We start from the raw sequence: 6,000 nt of genomic DNA, 5'->3' as shown, positions 1-6,000 counted from the left end.
GTGGGAGGTGTTGGGGGGATGAGAGGAGGGAGGATGGGGAGATTAAAGGGGGGAGGTGGTGGGCAGGCTTAGAGTCATGAGAGGTGGTAGAATGTGGGTAGTGCTAGTCAGGAGAGAAAATAGTGGAAAGTGGAAGGGGAAAATGGTAGGGGGAGAACGAGATAGAGGGGGTGATAAAGGTAGAAAAAGATCTGTGAGCAGTAGAGATAAACAAATCAGAGAGAGGCAGTGAGATGAAGACAAGGGTGCATCTGTGCGCGTTATTCAAAAGATAAGCAAGGAAACGTTGATAAAAATAAAATGTAAAGTTAAAATTGTAAACATTGGAGATAAATGAAGTGGGGGAGTCTGTAAAAAGTACACATAGAGCAGAAGTAGATCACAAGACTAGTATCAAAATATGAGAACAGAAATGGGTTAAACCATTATGGTTGCTCCTAAACTAAATAATAAAATAGAATGAATAGCATAATTTACATAGCGTTTCGGGCAGCATAAACAATCCAGGGAGAAACCAGGACAATAAATAGAACAATTAAAAAAGGAGTCTATAATGAGTGACAATATCAAAATACGAGAAAGAGTGAGGTAAACCATTATGATTGTACCTAGATAAAGTAATAAATAAAAGGAAAAATAAACACAATTCACATTACGTTTCGGGCAGCATTACCTGTCCAGGGATACCGATATTGTGATGGGAGAAATGGTCTGAGCAAAGTTTAGCGTCACCCCTATTGGAGTGAGGATGGAGCTGAGGATATTTAGCAGGAGAAACGAAACATAGTGATCCCCGCTTAGCAGCTGTGAGTTGGAGAAAATTAGTGTGATGATTTTAATCAATAGTTACACTCATTTTCTGATCGACAGTTCAAATGCAAATTCAATCCTGACAAATCTTATAGATCATTTCAATCTGCCATTACCTCGCGTCCATTATTTGATGTTTGGAAGAACTGTAACCCTGATTCTTTTGAATTTAGATTTTTTTCTAATGTCCATCAGACTCATTCTAGAATTGATTATATTTTGGTTAGTAAACACTTACTCCCATCTATCCAGTCTTTCGAGATTGGATCGATTTTTATTTCTGATCATGCTCCTGTCCTTTCTACTCTTGATTTTTCTCTGAATACTCCAAAATGGGGTCGTTGGAAATGTAACAACTTTTTGTTGTCAGATAGTGTCTTCATCTCTGAGGCCAGTAGTTTCATCAACGAGTTCTTTAAGATTAATAACCCTTTGGAAACCTCCATTCCTAATACTTGGGATGCTTTTAAGGCCTCTTTTCGTGCTTTCACGATTCAATACTCAGCGAGAAAGAAGAAAACCACCAAGGCCAAGTATACATCTTTACTACAACAACTCGAGTCGCAGGAACATATTTACTTTACATCTAAATCCCCCCTAACTCTCCATGAATTAATCAAGGTCAAGTCTGACCTTAACAAAGTTGCTACTGTCGATGCTTGCAATGCCCTTCTTAAAATTAAGTCCAAATATCACAGGGGCCAAAATAAAGCTGGCATAATGCTGGCCAATTTTTTTACGATTACATCTGAACGTAAGAATATTGGTCCTATTCTTAACCAATCTACCAACAAATTGATGTCCTCTGATGAAGATATTTCTACTACGTTTCACGATTATTACCAATCACTCAATTCAGATGACATGAACCCCTCTACTCAAAATATGCACACTTTTTTCAAAGGCCTTCCTAGACCCCATCCTTGTCCGACAAATTTGATTCATTAGAAACTGAGATTACTCTCCAAGAAATAATGGATGCTAATAAATCTTTTTTTAAATTCTAAAGCACTTGGTCCTAATGGCTTCTCAGCTGAATTTTTTTCCACTTTTTCCTCTATTTCTGCTCCTAAACTTCTTACTCTTTTTAATTCCTTCCTTCCTTCTCAACTCTAAGGGATCTGGTTCCTTTATGTAAGCTTTGATTGTCCTTATTCCCAAACCTAATAAAGAACACAACCTTTGCAAAAATTATCCACCTATATCATTAATGAATTATGACTAAGATTTTTGCTAAAATCCTTGCCTCTTGTCTGGAGAATATTATCCCATTATTGGTTAAAACTGATCAATCTGGTTTTGTTAAGGGCAGACTGGCTGCTGACAATGCCCAAATGTTTTCCAATGTCATCTCCTTTGGGAAAAAAATACCAATCTCCTCTTGCAGCGTTATGCCTAGATGCCGAGAAGGCTTTTGATGGTATTAATTGGCAATTCATGTTTAATACTCTTCAGTTGTATAGTTTTGGTCTGAATTTTATCTCATATTCTGCCCCTCGTGCCAGTATTTTTGAAAATAATCATTTCTCTCATTATTTCAGGTTTTATACATAATTCCACTGAAATTAAATTGTCCGCATATGCTGATGACATTTTGATTTATATGGCTAATCCCATTTCCCCCTTACCTCCCTTTTGCATGAAGTTCAATTGTATTCTAGCATTTCTGGATATAAGTGGAGCTTTTCTAAAAACAGAGGAACTACCTTTAAACCCCCTTTGTTACCAATATAGGTCTACTAATACTAACTTTACCTGTTGTCCTTCACAAATAAAATATCTTGGTATTTGGTTCTCCTCTACTCTTTCTAATACAATCAGTTACTCATGTAATACATTAATTACCAAATTACAAAAATTACTTCTCTTTTGGTCCCCTCTCCACCTAACTTGGAGGGGTAGATTGGTTACTATTAAAATGATGATTGTCCCACGTGCCATCTATACATTATCCAGGTTACTTTTTCGGATTCTCGTTTCATATTTTTCCCAAATGAATTCTATTTGTATCAAATTTTAGTGGAATAATAAACATCCCAGTATTAGCCTTGTGAAACTTAAACGTCCCAAAACGGAAGGTGGTGTCAGTATCCCTGATTTTAAATTATATAATTCTGCATTTTAATTAGACAGTGTTTTGCCTTAACTCATGACTTTGCTGATGGCCCTATGCCCAGTTGGATTACATTTGAACGCTCCCTTTTAAAGGATTTTTCTTTCAAAAGCATAATATATATGTCTAATTGAACTTTCATATCAAATAATCCTATTTTGAAATATTCTCAACAATTATTGTATAATACTATGTCAGTTGGCCTTGACCCTTATCAATGTTTCTTATTCTCTTCTTTTTGGTACAACAAATGTATTAAGTTCAGACGTAAATCATTCTACTACAAACACCGGAAGGAGAAGGGAATTTTGTTTATCTATTAGTTAGTTGTTAATAACTCTGTTATTCCCTTCTCCCAATTACATTCTCAATATGGTTTGCCTAACTCCTTGCTTCATGAATACCTCTTGATATCATCTGCTCTCAACTCCTATTTAGCTACTAACAATTTTCCTTTAGCCTCCCCCTCACTTATCCCTTCCACTCCCATTTATAGTATCCCTCAGCACCTTAGACCCAAGGCTGCATCTATTTATAAGATGTTGTTGTCTCCATTCACTGTACGTTCTAAGTCCCATATCAAATTACTTTGGGAGGCGGGTTTGTCCTTATCTCTTCCTATTCCCTCATGGGACAAATTCTGGCTCGAATAATTTAGAACATCTCTTGCCGCCCGCTTCATTCAATCTTTACACTTTATCTATAACTAGCAGCCCGCCCCGACGTTGTTCGGGGGCAATCAGGCTTCGCGCAGGCAGTCCGCCAAACTTTACCGCTCCTCCCCGCGCTCCAAACGGCCCGCTCCAGTCCGCCAAAGTTTACCACTCCTCCCCTTGCTTGACCCTCCGGGGGCAATCAGGCATCGCGCAGGCAGTCCGCCAAACTTTACAGCTCCTCCCCGCACTCCAAAGGGCCCGCTCCAGTCTGCCAAAGTTTACCGCTCCTCCCCTTGCTTGACCCTCCGGGGGCAATCAGGCATCGCGCAGGCAGTCCGCCAAAGTTTACCGCTCCTCCCCGCGCTTCTAAGTTAACCGCTCCTCCCCTTGCTTGACCTACCTCAGCCCGCTCCAGTCCGCCAAAGTTCACCGCTCCTCCCCGCGCTCCTGTCCACCGCTCCTCCAAGCACTCCTGATGATGTCAGCACGCACGTCGTTAGAGCACACGGCCGGCGCTACTTCCAAGGGACTACTTTTTTTGGAACGTATATTTTTTAAGGAACGTATATTTTTTTGTGGTATATAGCCTATGTCACTCTGCAGACCCTGACAATTCCAATGATGTATTGGGTGTTTGGATTGGCGCTGTGGTTCCAGAGTTTACCCGCCTCAAAGGTTCACAGTTCTCGCTTTATAATAGTAGTATAGATAGAGCCCTCATTACTCCTGTATGTTTATCCAAGTTTTCCCCTTCCTCCTCTCCCCTTTGTTGGTCCTGTTCTACGTCTACTGGGACCTTAATTCACCAATTATATGAATGTTCTAATGTATTGAAGTTTTGGCAATCTATTTGGTTTATATGTATGAAAATATTTCAATGTAATATTCCGTTATCAATGCAAAATGTTTACTCAGGTACTGCCTCACCGGCTTTTGATGTTTCTTCTCCTACTTCTTTGTTTCTTAATCTTTTGATTTCTCTTGCATTTAAAATAATTTTGTCTTGCTGGAAAGATAACTCCAAATTATCTTCATTAACATGGTAGAATTTCATTTGTGATGAACACAGAATTGCTAATGTTTCTTCTCTTTCCCTACCCCAGAAAATTAAATCTAATCTATTCTGGTTACCTTTTACCTCGTATCTCTCTACATATCCACCTGCATCTCAGTCTCTATCTTAATTGTTTTTCTCTTTCCTTTTATATATTCATTTCATATTTTATTTCCTTTTTCTTTTCCCTTTCTTTCTCTTTCCCTTACTTTTCTTTCTTCTCCTCCCCTTTTTCCCTCTTTTTTCTTAAACTATTCGCACGGGTTTTCTTCCCATACATTGTTATATTATACTTGTAATGTGTTCATTTGTTTTAATGATTTTTTTTATTTCTCTAAAACTCAATAAAAATTATCAAACAAAAAAAAAAAAAGACTCCAGACACTGCCCAGCCGAGCCCACAGCAGCTCAAGCTGCAGGAGCCCTGGCTGTGACACAAGGCGGGGTGGGGGGGCTGAAGCCCTTTCAGCCCTATGGGCGTTGCATGCCTGGGTGTGGAGAACAACATCCTTGATGACACAAAGTCCTCGGATAACTTTAGCCGACCTACTATGGAAATAAAAAATATGGGTTGTTGAACAAAGTTAGCCTAAAACAGGACACCTGAGATTTCGGAGGTATCCCCACTCCTCTCAGCGATGCCAGCCTCTCCTCAGCAAGTTTCTTCGCTCCACACACAGTACACTTTTTTCCCTTTTTCCTCCTAAAGTATTATCTATTCCTGCCACTCCACACTTCCCTTGACCCTTTTGTATGATGATGACTCTGTACCATTGAAAAAAACACAACTTGCAGTCATGATCAAAAATGTGAAAACATGGTCAGTAGCTATGCATGGTCGAAGAAGAACTGTATTATAATCTCATGTGCATTGCACTTATTAACCTCGACAAGGCATTGAAGTGCTTTATGGCAGGTAGCACGATACTGCCTAACCCAAATTTAGAGGTTAATCCACAGGTATATATATATTTGATGGTTATATGGTTAGTCTGTTGGATTGAATGAAATTGTTTGAAGCATTTCCTCTAGTTTTCAGTGGTGGATTAAATTAATGAGTTGGATGTGAGTATTGCTTATTGAGTGCCTTCAAGCAAGTGGAAAAACGGGACAAGTAAATACGGTGGAGGAGTTTCACTATGGCGAGAATGCAAGGAGAGATTAAAAAGGAGATTTTACTGTGAATTATTGTCTGCAGAGCCCATGTTTTCCCACCACAGTTGTGAGTAGTTCATTCTGTGCGGATAGATTGGGAAACATGAAAGCTAAAAACTCCCAAAAGAAAAAAGCTCATGACTGGTGAAGTAATCACAGCTGTCATGAGACCGCACTAGCACGTGTGACCATGCAATGGAATCCGTGAACAC

This window comes from Lissotriton vulgaris, chromosome 11, assembly GCF_964263255.1.
Source record: "Lissotriton vulgaris chromosome 11, aLisVul1.2, whole genome shotgun sequence".
Taxonomy (NCBI): Eukaryota; Metazoa; Chordata; class Amphibia; order Caudata; family Salamandridae; genus Lissotriton; species Lissotriton vulgaris.
Note: the sequence above shows the minus strand (reverse complement) of the source record.